At 44.3% G+C, this 17,000-nt stretch overlaps 1 protein-coding gene and 1 long non-coding RNA gene across 2 annotated transcripts in view; both read right to left on the reverse strand.

Annotated features, from left to right (window-relative positions):
* The window catches only part of LOC146713048 (programmed cell death 1 ligand 1-like), a 178,376-nt gene that overhangs the window by 68,589 nt on the left and 92,787 nt on the right, over positions 1 to 17,000 (reverse strand). The window lies entirely within an intron of this gene.
* LOC146713051 (uncharacterized) lies at positions 2,392 to 4,643 on the reverse strand. Its single transcript, XR_014919123.1, has 3 exons — positions 4,476 to 4,643; positions 3,604 to 3,697; positions 2,392 to 3,394 (listed from the first exon to the last, which is right to left on the reverse strand). It is a non-coding gene; the product is annotated as an uncharacterized LOC146713051 (long non-coding RNA).

Raw genomic sequence — 17,000 nt, forward strand, 5'->3', positions numbered from 1 at the left:
AGTTTGTGGGTGTGATCACCCATGTGTACACCTGTGAGCATGGACGCGCTTGGTTTTTTTTTAAAAGGTTCCTTCATGTAATGATCTGCTAGAGGGTGTGGGGGGGCCACAGCCCCGTCCTCCAGGGCATGAAGCAGGTGTGGAGGAGATCAAAACTCCAGACATCCAGAGGCCCCCAGAACACAAGAGACCAAGGAAGACCAACAGAGGGGCAGCTGCGCCACTGTCCCGGAAAGAGCTGAGGAGAGTCCCAGATGAGGGCTCACTCAGCAGCCGCGGAGCAGAAGCCAGGGGGAGTTGCAGTGATGCGCCCGTGAGCTCCGCCGGCAGCCAGCCGTGCCTGAGTGACCGAGCCCCAGCCCGAGAGGCCGGGGGCACCCCACCTCCGAAGTGGCCCGAGCAAGCCCCAGGCTCCAGGCCCCGATAAGCGGCCGCCAAGGAGTGAGCCGGTGTGTACCTGGACGCCCATCCCCGGACACAAAGAACCACCAACGCACCGATGTCTGAGGGAGTCCGCCACTGGCAGGGGAAGTGGTGGTAGGGGGAGATAGGCCTCCATACCTTGGAGGGCCTGAGATGTCCCCAGAGAGGTGGCGCCTGACACCCAACCTGACATATAGACACAGACATACAGGCACACACAGATACAAACATCCATTCCCACCCTCATGCTCTCACGCTTTTTACCTTTTTACATAGTAACAAATGAGCTAAACCTGAACATGAGTCAAAGTCACATGTTTCATCTTTCAGCTGTTGATTGGCTGTTTGAGAGAATGGGTGTGGACACTTGCTTTCACTAATGTATATTCAGAATTCATTTCTTTGATTTCATCTCCTTTTTAAAATATTTTCATACTTGATCTCTTTACATCGCGTCAGTTTAGATGGTTTTGAATTCAGGTTCATACAAAAAACCCTGAAAATAAAATATAATTAATCCAGCAAGTGGATGTTTTTACTGTTATGGGAGTCATTTATGAACAGCCTCTGTGAAAGTAGATGATTTTGCTTCTGGAATGACCAGACACCAGTGCTACCAAAACCAAGCGAAAAATTACATATCCGTACCGCAGATGACATCAGTGCGCACACTGTGTCTGAGGAGGATGTGCGGAGGTGCTTCAGGAAGGTGAACGCACGCAAAGCTACTGGTCCGGACGGGATTCCCGGCCGCGTCCTCAAGTCATGCGCGGCTCAGCTGGCTGGAGTGTTCACACACATCTTCAACCTTTCCCTCTCTCTGTCTGTAGTCCCAGCCTGCTTCAAAATGGCCACCATCGTCCCTGTACCCAAATCCTCCACCATCTCCTCATTGAACGACTGGCGACCTGTAGCCCTGACCCCCATCGTAAGCAAATGCTTCGAGAAGCTGGTCAGGGACTTCATCTGCTCTGCACTACCCGACTCACTGGAACCTCTACAGTTCGCATACCGCCACAACAGGTCCACTGATGATGCCATAGCCCTGACACTACACACTGCCCTGTCACACCTGGAGAAGAGAGACACGTATGTGAGGATGCTGTTTGTAGATTACAGCTCAGCATTCAATACCATCGTTCCCTCGAAGCTGGACAGGAAACTGCAGGATCTAGGACTGAGCAGCTCCCTCTGCAGCTGGATCCTTAGCTTCCTGTCTGACAGACGCCAAGTGGTCAGACTGGGCAGCATCACCTCATCCCCCATCACACTGAACACTGGTGCTCCACAGGGGTGTGTACTGAGCCCTCTCCTGTACTCACTCTACACCTACGACTGCACAGCCACTAACAGCTCCAACATCATTGTGAAGTTTGCGGACGACACTACAGTGGTGGGTCTTATCACCAATGGTGATGAGACGGCTTACAGGGTCAGCGCCCTGACCCACTGGTGTCAAGACAACCATCTCACCCTCAACGTCGCAAAGACAAAGGAGTTGATAGTGGACTTCCGGAGGTGCAGAGAAGTACACACCCCCATCACCATCAACGGCGCTGCTGTGGAGAGAGTGAGCAGCTTCCGGTTCCTTGGAGTACATCTGGCTGAGGATCTTACGTGGTCAGTACACACAAACAAAACAGTGAAGAAGGCGCAGCAGCGCCTCTTCTTTCTCAGGAGACTGAAAAGATTCGGCATGAGCCCCCGCATCCTCAGGACCTTCTATCACTGTGCCATTGAGAGCATCCTCACTGGATGCATCACCACCTGGTATGGCAACAGCACCGCCTACAACTGCAAAGCTCTCCAGCGAGTAGTGCGGTGCTCTGAACGGATAATTGGAGGTGAGCTTCCCTCCCTCCAAGACATCTACAGGAAGCGCTGCCTGAGGAAAGCGGGGAGGATCATCAAGGACTCCAGTCACCCCAGCCATAAACTGTTCAGACTGCTTCCATCAGGAAGGAGGTTCTGCAGCATCCGGTCCCGTACCAGCAGACTGAGAGACAGCTTCTTCCACCAGGCCATCAGACTGCTGAACACTTCATAGACACCTCAGCTTCACTACTGGAACTTTAACATTATGCACTCCATACTGTACAGTAACGCCACTGTTTTGCACATATTCAACTCTGTATATTTTTATATATTTTATTTATTGTTTACTCTATTTAATTTGTAAAATATGTGTACACACACACACACACACACACACACACACACACACACACACGTAGAAAAACATATTTAGTATACACATCCAGGAATGCATATACTATTATATATTGTACATATATTTATTAGTTTCAGATGTAGCCATTCTTGTATTTTGCTTGTTTACGTTATTGTATTTTTGCACAACTCTGTTGCTTGTGAAGCTCGCACACAAGAATTTCATTCACATGTACTGTACCAATGTACCTGCACATGTGATGTGACAATAAAAGTGATTTGATTTAATTTGATTTGATTTAAATCCACACCAAACCAAGATTTGACGTAACCTGACACTTTGGTTTACCTTGAGCAGGTTTCTCTGATTCCACTCCTCAAGAAATACTGTCCTGTAGCTTTTAGAGGCTCCAAAAGCCCAAAGGCGATATGAGGGTGGCGGCTCACAACAGTTTTTGTTTGCTGGATCATTTTAGTTCAGCTGGGTGTTTTTCCTTTTGTTATATTTCTTTAAGAGTTCAAAATGTGTTAATTACATAAATAAAATGTAATTTTCTCTGTAGCACTTCATGGATTTCAAAAGCAGCACACCTTAGTTGTTCACACAAAGCATAAAAAGTAAAAAACAATATATACAGTGTTATCTTCATTTTAGATGTCAAAAAGTATTTGTGCCTCCCAGTGTTTTCTTTTGCGTGGAAACCGGGTCCAAATGGCTCTTTGGGTGTTAAAGGTTGCTGACCCCTGCTCTAGGGGATCTTAAGCAGGGGATTGAGATCCTTTTGCTGTTTGGCTTCACTTCCTGCTGAGGAGACAAAAAGGAAAAGTTGCTAACATGATCCCAGAAAATCTGTTGAACTCAAAACATCCCCAAAAGATGAATGTGTTCTTGTTTCTTTAACTTTCAGTATCAATAAATAATGAAGAAATATATATAAACATAATGGAACCCCTGATCTACACGCACAAATGTTATCGCAGTATAACAACATGAAGAAAACACAACATCACCTCTGCTTCGTCTGACTGGCTGTTGTTGATGATTTGATGAAACTGTACATGACATGAGTGATGATGTCATCTTCTCCAGTTTCTTCTTGACCTGCTGAAATTATCCAACATGAACAATGATATAAATTAAATATCTAAACAGTGATTACATTTAAGATAGTTGTTACTGTCATTATAATGAATGTGAACTTTATTCTACTAAACAAACTCAGACATGAAAGATCAGGAAGTCTGAGTGTTAGATTTGTATTGTTGATTGTCATTTATGCTTAGAAATATTTACTCATATATGCTTAGAAGTGTATATAATCATTGGTGGATTGAAAGGATGTTTCATCCTAAAGTAACAGCTCTGTGTGTTAGGGAGTGCATCCGTTCTTCTAGAGTGTCCTTGGTATAAATCACATAGTCCCTAGGAGAGTTTCTCTTTTCTTGTTGATTTATGGTATAGCAAGCACACGTATATCTGTTTAAGTATAAGAGCCCTTTGTTCAGATGGACCGCTAGACTCCTGGCACCAGCTTTGGGGAGTCTTCACAGGGTCACATCTAGACCCCACACACACACACACACACACACACACACACACACACACACACACACACTATTCTTTGTTCACATGTATACCTATGTAAGATGTCATATGTTAATGACCCTATGCATATTCATGTAACCACAATAAAAGGAGTGCTATGGGGAGCCTGGCTGAGAGTCTGACGGAGGCTAGGTGGTGGGACGACACTTGGCCCCAGCCAGATTTCCCTCATGCATGAGTAAACCAGCCTGCTTGTGTCTTGCTTTGCAGTGTAATTATATTGTCTTCAACGTTCCAGCGGATAGGTACAAGCTACAAACCTATCACTGAGTCTCACCTTCAGGTTTCCTGTGAACACATTGTCTCCCCAGTAGAACCAGTAACACCAGCAGAACCACAACACAGACTGATCCAACAGATGACAACATATGTTTGAGAGAGGAACCAGGAGGAGGTGTGGATGTAGGTGGAGGTGTGGATGTAGGTGGAGGTGTGGTGGTGTGTTCGTCTGAAATAAAGCAAACACAGTCATTAAGTTGTCGTCACATTGTGAATGTTGAAAGCTGCAGAAACACAGACAGGTGAGTGTGTCACCTGTGACAGTGATCCAGCTGGATGGAGACTCTCCATGACCGCTGATGTCACACTTGTAGAGGCCTTCATCAGACCTGGAAACATGCTGGATGGTCATGTGACCTGTAGGCTGCTTCCTGATGAGGGAGCCATCTTTATAGAAAGCAGCTGGGAGGTTGGAGGGAGTGGTCTTTGTTTTACAGAGCAGAGTGACGTCATCTCCCTCCATCACAGGGAGGACAGGACCCTGCAGGATCACTGATCCACCTCAACACAGAGACAAACTACAGCATTTCATCCATTTACACACAGCTTCATCAACACTAACTCCACACACTCAGCTTACCAGTGACTGTCAGGTTAACCATGTTACTGATGGGACCCTCTCTGGACTCACACCAGTAAACTCCACTGTCATAAGACACCATAGTGATGTTACAGGAAGAACCAGCACCTTCTCCCCACCCATCTCTTCCACACTGAGTCCTCTGTCGTTTGCTTGTGTTTCTCCTCAGAGTCCATCCAGCAGAGCTGTCGTCCTCCTCACAGCTCAGAGACACAAAGACTCCTTCAAATAACTGAGAGCTGCTGGGACTCACAGTCAGACGAGCTGTGAGGGTTAAAATTAAAAACTGATGATCACGTCTTTGAGATCTTTACTGAAAGTTTTAATCCAAATGTGTAAAACCTGTCAGAGTATATCAGGTTTAAACTGTGACAGAAGAAGGTTACTGACCTTGGTTTGTTGTGCAGCTCAGCAGTGAGATCAGAACTAAAGAGAAATGACACTCAGGTTGATTTGAGGTGAACATTGTCGCGAAATCGATCAATGCAGAGCAGTGTCACAAACCACGGAGGCCCCAGAAAAGTGCAATCAAACGTTGAGTTTATTAACAGCCCGGAGAAAACATCAACATATGTCTTCTGACCAAAATACATGTCGTGGATACTTATAAAGCAGTGGGGTACACGCCCCCCCCATGGCGTCAATGACAGATTAAAATAGGTTCCAGACATTAGTCACAGTTAATCGTACATTTTTTATAGCTATAAGCAGACATAGAACTTCTCTTTTCTATAACACCTTCTATACAAGGTAATAATCTTAAGCCCTCAGGGTCTCTGGGGCTAATTATTGACTCTGGTCATCTGTTGCCAATTAGAGTAAAATATAGTGAGACTCCAAATGAGTTAAGACCTCAGGCCTGACACATTCCTAGATTATATGTGTTGTAAGCATGCATTGCAGTTATCCTTCTATGTTCTAGTTTCCCTCAGCATGTATCACCTGGACAGTCACGCCAGTGAAGCTTTAGACCCTTAATGAACTGAACATCAACTCAAAATAAGCACAGATATGCAATGTGTATAAAATACTTCTAACCGTACTTGTAATAAAAGTTAACATAATGGAAGGATCCTCAAATGGACATCTTCAATAAACAACTGTAATGCAATATCAATACTGTGAGAAATATTATTAGATGAAATAATGCTGTAAAGAATGTTATTGATGGGTTTAGATTTTATTATTGTCATTTGTATTAGGAAACATTTAACCAGAGGCTTAGAGGTGTATAATCAATTGTGTAGTGATAGGATGTGTGATCTTTAGCAGGCTACAGAGGCTTGGTGTGTATTCCACACTGGAATGCACACCTACATCCTAGGAGCACGAGTCGTACCTTGTCTTATTGTTTTATGGTAGGATTAACGTAGCTACGTCTGTTCTAGTCTAAGTGCTCTTTGTTTAGATGAACTGCTGGACTTCCTCACCGTGTTATCTAGGGTGAACCATCTAGGGTGAGGGGGAGGCTACCCTCTTCCTGACCAAGGATGTTTGCTTTTGTACTTTCATGTTATATGACCCTTTTGATCAGCAGTACCACACACACACACACACACACACACACACACACACACACACACACACACACACACACACACACACACACACACACACACAGTATTCTTTGTTCACATGTATACCTATGTAAGATGCTATATGTTAATGACCCTATGCATATTCATGTAACCACAATAAAAGGAGTGCTATGGGGAACCTGGCTGAGAGTCTGACGGAGGTCAAGTGGTGGGACGACGCTTGGCTCCAGGCAGGTCTCCCTCATGCATGAGTAAACCAGAGAACTTTGGTGCCTTGAGTCTTGCTTTTTGCTGCGTAGCAAATTGTCCTTAACGTTCCAGCGAATAGGTTTATGCTACAAACCTATCAGTTATTAATGCAATTATAATGATGCAGATTGTATGGCAGCAATAAAAGAATTTCTGTATAAAGAACAACTCCACACAAACAGCTGACAAACCCACAAACTCATCTCTGATATATCAGCTCATTTTCTATGTAATGCCAGCAACATGTCAAAGTTTAGAGCAAAGATAAAGAGTCAGTTCAGACCTGCAGTTGGTCCTCGTGGTGTTTTGAACTTGAATTCAGCCTGATTTGTTTTTCATGTCTTCTCCTCCATCATCAGTTATCAGGAGAGCAGACAGTCAAAGTACAAGAATTCAAACAAACACAGAGATTCTACTTACAGAGCAGACACAGCACAGATGTTTCCTTCATCGTCCTTCTCACTCATTTGAGCTTTTTTTCATTTCTGTCACTGACACCAAGTAAAGCCCGCCCTCTTCCTCTGAGTCTGTGTCTTCCTCTGTTAGTACAAAGTGCAGAGCTAATGACGTCCAGTAAAGATGATCTAAAACACACAGACAGTCACGCTCCAGTGCCCCTGTAAAGTACTTTAAATGTAACACATACGTGCACATGGCTATGAACATGTGCACGTATGTTACTGCCAATTACAAGCCCATTGTAGTGTCTAAGTTAGAGAAAATAACAATAACAATACTGTTCACTTAAGGTTAAACTGAGACATTTACATGACATTTTAATCCAGACGATGAGTTTTCTATGAGACAATCAAGCTCGTCCTGCTTAGTGACATTTCTAAGTTTATTCACAAAGTTTCTCCTCTCAGTGATCTGTAGTTTGGTTGGTGAACAAATCCATGTCCATGTAGTGGACGTCCCCCTCAGTGAGAGAGGCAGATATGAGCTGAAACACAGGAATCAAACGAGGGACGCTGCTGTTATGGAGCTGAACTGGAACCATTCAGACACTGAGGCCCTCTGAACACATTTTAATTACAGCTGTGCAGAGACACACTGATGACTGACTGGAACACTATGATTCACATTTACATGAACACCATCTTCACACATGTTTATATATGGCCACTAGAGGGAGATGTTGGACTTTAAATACAAATGAGGACGTAAGAAGATCGTCATTGATTCTTCCAGAGATTGATATTAACATGCTTAACTCATAAAAAGGGTGGTCACTGGCTTAAAAATTAAAGAGATTGCCAAAACTTTGTGGGTGTTCAGATGTCTCTTGATTATGCTTTAACATAATTAAAATGCAATTTTCGAATCAAATAAACACGGCCAGAAGGGGAAAAAAGTATTTTCTGCCTACGGACTGTATTCTGACAGTGTTAATAATGAAATCAACTCAAAAGTCAACCTTAAAAGATAAGTTAACTTTATATTCTATACAAACTTTTTTTTTTGAAAATTAGCACAATAACTCTGTGATCAAGCTTTAGCTGTTGTCAGCATAAGGAAATATGCTAATGTCTAACAACTAGTTAGTAATTTCAACATGATTTCACCAAAGCAGAGTAGGTTGGTTCAGATTACAGAGCTGCTTCGTGGTGTTTTTTTCCATAACAATGCTCAGTTACTCTTCACTGCACCGGTTTCTCCAAACAACCCCTCGATGCTGTGTTATGTACACAATGATCAACAGAGGCTAGTTTATCTGTTAGTGATCCTGTTTATTATGTGGATGATAAGAATATTAAATATTAATATTAAAAAGAACAGCACATCATAGCAATGCAGAAGCTAGCTATTTAGTGCATTATGTCATTATTTGGATGTTTGGAATGCTTATTCCAGGTTATAATCAGATTTATACGGGACCAATTCCAATACTAACACGTGATTTAAAAATCTGTTATATCGGACAATATTTCATTTCACGCAAAATAAAATTGAATAAAACACAAAACAGATTTACTGAGACAGCATGACAATTAACTTGTTTTATTGCACACAGGTTGTGGATTGTTTACGCTCTCATTCCATTCATATCAGACGATTGCATTTGTGGGATTTCCGGCTCTTTTTAGAGATTGGCTCTTTCGGTTCGGCTCACTAAAAAGAAAAGGTGTTACTAATGTAAAAAAAGAAGTGGTTTTATTTATATATGTTTATATATAAATATATGCGGTGGCCCCTAGAGACAAAACACGTAACTCCAAAACACATTTCTAGCATGAACTGAACTTCCAAAGCAGAGCTACTAGATCACTTAAATTACACAATTGAAAGCATGTATGTATTGTTTGTGTATTTATACACAGGCACTCATATATATTCAAATAATTTTAAAAAAAAAGTTCATTTACCTGTTACTACCACACACCAAATCCGGTCGTTGGTACTTGCTGGTTTGTGTAGCCACTAGGTAACAAAAGCTCAACACTGCGCCCAGCATCCTGGAGCATTTCTCTTGTGTTTTGTACGTGATTTGAAGTTTGTATGTGCTTTGTCTCTAGGGGCCACCGTAAATATACTTTTATTTATTCTCTCCACATAAAATGTAATAAATAAATCATATAATACAAAAATCAACTATTCACATTTCAACTTTTAACTATTTAAATTTTCAGCTTTTTCCTTTTACAAATTTAAAGTGAAACAACACAAAACACTGCAAACCACAACACAATTAAATATAAATTATAATATGAAAACAAACAGAAGATGCATATTCTCTGTCATATGGACCTGCATGAATAAACTTTCTGAATCCTTTATCATCTGCAACCGAAAATAGTTGTGGATGATTACTATACCTTTCTAATGTGACGTTGTTGCTGTCCCTGGTTCTCTTTCTCTCTCTCTCCCTCTGGCTCTACCGCCCCTCCCCCCTCTGCCCAGCGTAAAGCAGCAGAGGGGGGAGTGTCACTACCCGATCCGTACCGGAAATCCGATCGGTACCCCGCATGCGCAAATCTTACGTCACTTCCTCTCTTTGCCAACATTGCGACATTCAATATATTTGATTGATACGGTTAGCGCCCAGTTAGCTCCTAGCATTTCTCAACAGCTCTGCCTCCTTTTCGACTGCCCGGGACATTTAAACAATGGATAATCCAACACGTTCTCACTCCCAACTCGTCAAACGTGTGACGCATGGTCAGGCTCCCTCTGCTGCACTTATGGACGCGCAGGGTACCCCCCTCGCGTCGGGAATTGACGTGAAGGGTCCTCCGATTGAAGAGATTGCCGCGGAAGAGCCTGTTGTCCGTATATTTATATATTTCCGAAATCACATTGTAGTGACGTATACAGAACACAATAAATTATATAATGTAAACAACTACCTGAAAAACAGGTAGAACAATACTTTTGTATGGTTTATTGCATTTATGGAGGGAGTGATGTATGCTGGGTAATGGCACAGCTAGCTACTGGGTGACTTTATTCACCCGCTTCGGCTGTTATCAGTTATTGTTAAAAAAAAAAAAAAAAAAAAAAAAGTTATTGTTATTGTTAAAACTTGTTATCTGTTATCAGTTATACTGTTATCAGTCCATACAATGGGCGTTATTAGCACAAATCAGTCCCATAGATATGGGCCATCTCCTGCTAGATTGTTCAGAAGGTTGTTCTCATCCATCCAGATGGAGGATCACTAACAGGAGCGTGGAAGACTCCAGAATCCACTCTGGCTGCAATCCGGTGGATATGCAGTGTGTACAGGTAAGACCATTTAAACGGACAGCATTTATAGAATGACTATTAAAAGTCAGCGAGTGTCAGTAATGTTAATGTGGTTATGTTAGTAATACACCGAGTGCTAATATAACAGCTTTAAGATGCATTTGTAGATATTATTACGTGTTTTACCGTCTTTATGCTGCTAGCTTAAAGTTACGGTGTAAACGTTAGCTTATATTGGAGGAAAGCTGTTAAAGAAAAGACTTTGTCCGAATAGAGTTCATGTGTGTTTGCCTGAGTGATGATGGAGGTACTCAGACCATGGCTCAGATCGGTGATACGGGTCTGCAAGCGTGGGATGTGGAGGGACAGTGTTGGTTAACAGTGCAAATGGCCGAGAGGAAGAAGCTGTTAGTGAGTCTGGAGGTTTGGGACTTGATAGACCTGAGGGGTCAACCAGAGGGCAGCGGGTCAAACAGGTGGTGGGCGGGGAACAAAGGGTCACCTGTGGTGGTCCTGGTCTTCCTGAGACAGGAGGATCTAGTGATGATCCCCAGGGGTTTCAGAGGGCAGACAATGACTTTTTGGGCAGTGGTAATTACCCTCAGTGCAGCCTTGTTCTCAGTTGTGGCCCTGTGTAGCAAACACCCAGGCAGCAGGAGAACACACTCTCCACTGAGGAGCAGCAGAAGGCCAGCAGCAGCTTCTGGTCCAGGTTATTCTTTCTCCGGACAAAGAGCAAGTGCAGTTGCTGCTGGGCCTTGGGAGTTGGTGTCCAGGTGAAATCAGTGGAGTTAGGGCTGCTCGATTATGGCAAAAATGATAATCACGATTATTTTCACTGAAATTGAGATCACGATTATTTGACGATATTTATTTAACCCTTTAAGACCTACTATAGAACCAAGTCCACCAGAGCTTATATTATTTTTTTTTTATATGCTGTAGTGCCATTTGTGGGAGCATTTCAAGTTGCTATACATCAATACAACTGTTATAGCCCATATTTTAATAATATGTATGCATTAAGTCCATAGTAATTACATAAATTGCAAAAAAGTGCAATAAACTACAAAAAAAATTGAAAATCGCTTTTGTTTTGTTTACATATATTTCTACTTGGAGAAATTTAAGAGGTTTATCCCTCAAAACTTTAAATACAATAAAGTTGCAAAAAATAGTTTCCCACCACAGGAAATTTATTTTGAGTGTCTTCATAGTTTTATTTTGGAGATACAGCAATTTTTATATACTGCAGGAAAAACAAAAAACAATCCTATGATGCAAATTTGCAAAGAAAACAGCATGTGCATCATTTCACTGTGGGAAGTGTTACGAACAGCTGATAGGAACGGCAAAGCGTGTTTCTGGAATATTATGTTTTTGTTCCTGCAAGCGCTTTTTATGCAATTTTTGCAAAGCTATATGTGGAAGGAAACCGTGACCGAGGACAAGCTGATGGCATCAGATGTAAGTACAACTCCTCCGGTTTCATATGCAAAACAAATTATTGCGCTAGCTTACACGGTTCAGGTTCTACAGGGATTTAAAAATAGTTACGCAAAATGGAGCGTGCTGCTCTGACCGGCTTTAAAGGGTTAACAATGACTTTAAAAAAATAATATAAAATAGTGTGCAACACCACTGAAGTTTTTTTTTTTTAAACTCTCTTTTCAACCAACGGCAGTCACTCTCCAAATAACTTCTGCTTAGCTTTCCGAGCTTCCCTCGGGTCCTCTTAATCAGCGGTCTCCAACCTTTTTTGCGCCACGGACCGGTTTATGCCCGACAATATTTTCACGGACCGGCCTTTAAGGTGTCGCGGATAAATGAGGGAGGGGCTAATAATCGGCTCAGTCATTTTTAATGATCGTTGAAAGCCCAGATCGTAATCGTGATTAAAATTCGATTAATTGAGCAGCCCTAAGTGGAGTTATGGGTGCCCAGAAACCTGAAGGTGGTGACAGATTCCAAGAATCCATCCATTTTCTTCCACTTATCCTGGGCTGGGGTGCGGCGGCAGCAGCTTAAGCACAAAAGCCCCGACCCAGCCACCTCCTCCAGCCTTTCCAGAAGAGCACCAATGCATTCCCACGCCAGCCGGTGGATATTATCTCGCCAGCGTGTCCTATTTCTACCCTTGGGCGTCCTCCCTGTGGGACATGCCCAGAACACCTCACCCTGGAGGCCTGAAACACCTCAGTAATAAGTAAATAAAAGTTTATTTGTACAGCACCCTTCAAGATAAAAATGACACAGGCTGAGGAGTGTGATCCCCTACAGATGGTCGGTCAGACTGACTGAGGATGCTTAGGAAGTCTGTGATCTTTTTTTTTTTTTTGTCCCGTTTGGATCTATAGCCATCAGAATTGTTGTCTTGAGGCCAAGAAAGATGCCAAGCGGATTTATTTTACCAAGTGGATCATCATGGCCTTGCCATATTGGTCCATTTGATTGACCTTTATTATAATTATGAATTTATTTTATTTTCAGTTGCAAACGGGACAGACATGACTGTGGGATAGGACAGGGGGAAAGAATGAAAGAAAACCAAAGGGGAGAAGAGACGGTGAGAAGGGGGGGAAGAGAGAAAAAAAACAAAAAACAAAACTCCTGGGTCACCTGTATGGAGAAAAAAAACAGAGGAGACAGCAAACAACAAAGAGCAACATAATAATAGGAAAAAAAAGCACCATCACAATAAACTAGCTAGCCATAGATATCAATAGTTACTAAATAATAAACGATATTGTGCAACACTCAAGATAGACAGTGCACAGTGTGCTTTGAGGCAGCAGCCAAGAAAGCTGTAGTCCGCGTCTGTGAATACCCATGTGTACACCTGTGTGCATACCTGTGTGGATCAGCATGCTTGCATTCCAAAGGTTTCTCCATGTAAAGATCTGCTAGGGAGTGTGGGGAGCCACAGCCCTGTCCTCTATGGTATCAAGCAGGTATGGAGGAGATCAAAACTCCAGACATCCAGAGGCCCCCAGAACACAAGAGACCAAGGAAGACCCACAGAGGGGCAGCTGCGCCACTGTCCCAGTAAGAGCTAAGGAGAGTCCCAGATGAGGGCTCATTCAGCAGCCGCGGAGCAGAAGCCAGGGGGAGTTGCAGTGACGCGCCCGCGAGCTCCGCCGGCAGCCAGCTGTGCCTGAGTGACCGAGCCCCAGGCCGAGAGGCCGGGGGCACCCCACCTCTGAAATGGCCCGAGCGAGCCCCAATAAGCGGCCGCCAAGGAGTGAGCCGGTGTGTACCCGGACGCCCACCCCCAGATAGGGCTGGGCCATATTATACCGTTCACGGTAATACCGGTATAATGTTAGGCAACGATAGGAAAATGAAATATCGCGATAGAATAGGAGTAAAACGCGCATGCGCAGTGCCTTTGTTTTCATACGCACATGGCCGATTGTTGAGTGAAACAGATGAACCAGAATTGGTTTGTAAAAAATGGTGCCACTTCCGTGTTGTGGAACTGGTTTGGTGTTTGTCCGTCAGATCCACAACAAAGCACATTTTTTTTGCAGAACATGCAAGCGGCCGTCGTTATTGTCGTATTTGTCGGACTAAAGATGCTCTTAAATCTGGGAGTAATCTGGGTCCTAAACTCTGTATGCTTCAGGTCAAACAAACACTGCAGCATCACTGAAAGTTAAAAACTGTCTAAATTCTTTCATCTTTAATAAAACGATCAGCATTGCTGCTTTACCAGGTGTAACTATAAAGTTTAACTTCCAGGCATCCATGAAAACAAAAGTTATTACATTTAACGGAGTTAGAAGTTAGCAGGAAGCTAGCGGAAGTTAGCTTGCTAGTTTCGCTAGTTACCTAAGCATGATATCGCATGTTCTGACTGAGAGATTTCTGAAAAAATTCAAACGTACAGCTCTGCTATCACTTCCAACATAAATGAAGACAGGAAACTAAACAGCAGTGACGTTTGTAGGGTTACTGAAGTTGGGCTAGCTGGTATTTAATGATGTGCTACCTGATCGCTAGCGACACAGCTATGTTAGCATAACATAAACAGTGAAGCTGGAGGACGAACACTACCACTTTTCCACTTATAAAAGTTAACGTGAAGGTTCCTCATGGTTAGACACAAATGCAATCGCATGGCAGGATGCTGTAAACGGACCAAACTTCAGTCAGGAGAACAACTGAGATAATCCATCCACAATACGAGGTTAGTCATTAATATACTGCAACAACATGGGAATAGAGCAGCTGTGATAGAATACAGCATTAATGAATCAATGGTACAGAAGTGGAGGAAGCAAGAAGAAAGAGTTGAATAAAGTTTGATTTATCTGGCTGCTTTGTTTCGCTTAACCTTATGGTCCGAAAAATACGTACTGCACACTGCAGTTTAATGTTGCAAAGCACCTCTTTTTAACTTCAGTGGATATTATACATGGTTATGCTCAGGATATGTCAGCCCATTTCTACTGGAAATGCCTTTTGGTTAAACTTTTAGCAAGGAATTTGCATTTGCACTGTTACATTTTTATAAAGCTTTAATGTACATAAAAACCAGCTTCTTGTTTAAGTGAAAATAAATGGAAGGTTGTCTTTTTGTGCTAGTTATGTTGTGGAGTTGTATTTTGTCTCGCATCAATTATATCGTCAGTTATATCGCTATCGCAAATTTTCAAATATATATCGTGATAAATATTTTTGGCCATATCGCCCTGCTCTACCCCCAGATACAAAGAACCACCAACGCACCGACACCTGAGGGAGTCCACCACCGGCAGGGGAAGTGGTGGTGGGTGGAGATAGGCCTCCAAACCTTGGAAGGCCCGAGATGTCCCCAGAGAGGTGGCGTCTGATACCCAACCTGACATATAGACACAAACATCCATTCCCACCCTCATGCTCTCATGTGCACTTCACACTCAACCGACGTGGAGACAGACATAAAGAGACGCTGTATACACGATCACACTCCCCAAGCGTACTCTACAAACCGGGTCTAGGTACCCTTGCCCCTGGAGGGGGCAACCGCACCCAGACCCAGGTGGTGTTACCCTTTTCCCTGCGGTGGGGAGAGGCAGACCGCCTGACTCCGCAGCAGCAGGGAGGCCCCACACTCCAGACCGCAGCCGGACGGCCAACTCCTCCTAGCCCCCCCGCTCCAGCAGGCCGCAGTGAACGGGGGTGAGAGAAGACTCCAAACCTCCCTCCACCCGCTCATAGTAGTGTTGATGCATGTGTGTTCTAAGGTGCAATTAAAATCCAGGAGGGCTTGGAGCTACCTGCCAGAGAGCAGCAGGTAAGCGCATAGTCCCTCCTGTTAGCCCTCAATGTCTACGTGTATTTAAAATTGAGAGGTGGGCAACGATGCCAGGGGTGAGGTGTACACCCTGATGGTAACTTGGACTCCGTGTATTGTGCCCACCCCCAAGATCCTATATGTATGTGTAATGAGGGTGTGAGTAATGTGAATGTGTAAGTTGTGGGATAAAATTGAGGCAGAGGCAGCCAGAAGGGGACGGGGGGGGGGGGGGGTAGCCTCCTCTGCACCCTGGTGACATACCCCTACTCCAAGGCCCTGCATATGTAGGTGGTTGTGGTGGAGTGGGAGGAGGGAGGCAGCTGGAGATGGGGAGCTCCCCCGCTGACCCCAGTAGGCACTCCCATACTCCGCGACCCGCCAGGGAAAAGGGGGCCCAGGCCCATCCAGACCGGGGCCCAGCGCAGCAGCGCCCCCCGGCCCCACAGAGCCCGGGACAGTCCACCCAACCCCACCACAGAGAAAACTGCACCCACCCCACCATCCACTCATCTTCCAGACTACATGAGACAATAGACACCCAGGCTGAGATCTTCCTCCACCTCTCCTGTATCTCCCCCTCCTGCAGAGAGTTCCTGAGGGGAGGAAAGCTCCTGCAAGGTGTGACAATCTCCCCCACCGGTTGAAGAGCCCCACAGGCGGCTCGACACACCGGCGGCACCCTGTGCCAGGGATGGGCCCCCATGCACCCACCCGCCCACAACCCCAGCAACACACAAACCAGGACCCAAGGCCCCGAGGCCCGGCCAGGGCCCCGGCCCAGAGATGGAGCGCCCCATCTCAGGAAGTCTGTGATCAAAGAGCAGGTGGCAGAGGGGATCTGAATCCTAACATAACTCTTCCTGATCTCCATTTGGCTCAGTGCTCTGTGAAAGGTGTTGATGCCGGCATCCTCCGTGGACCTACTTGCTCTGTAAGCAAACTAGTGGGACAAGATGGCAGTTCGTATGGTAGTATGCAGTGGCACAGAACTCCAGACTACTGCGCACCTTTTTTGTATATTTGATACCTTTTTCTTACATTTTCCTGCAACACACTGATCACTTTCAGTCGTTAGGAACTAATAGAAATTGCCCACCACCGGAACTTGGACTTTGGACGGACAGTATCCTACCCGAGATTGTAAAATCACCATGTGCTGTGTGGGTGAGTTTGGGAACAGACGGCACA

The sequence above is a fragment of the Copadichromis virginalis genome, linkage group LG3, assembly GCF_057382275.1.
Source record: "Copadichromis virginalis isolate Kocher_CV1m ecotype Utaka linkage group LG3, C_Virginalis_male_GT1.1, whole genome shotgun sequence".
NCBI classification, from domain to species: domain Eukaryota; kingdom Metazoa; phylum Chordata; class Actinopteri; order Cichliformes; family Cichlidae; genus Copadichromis; species Copadichromis virginalis.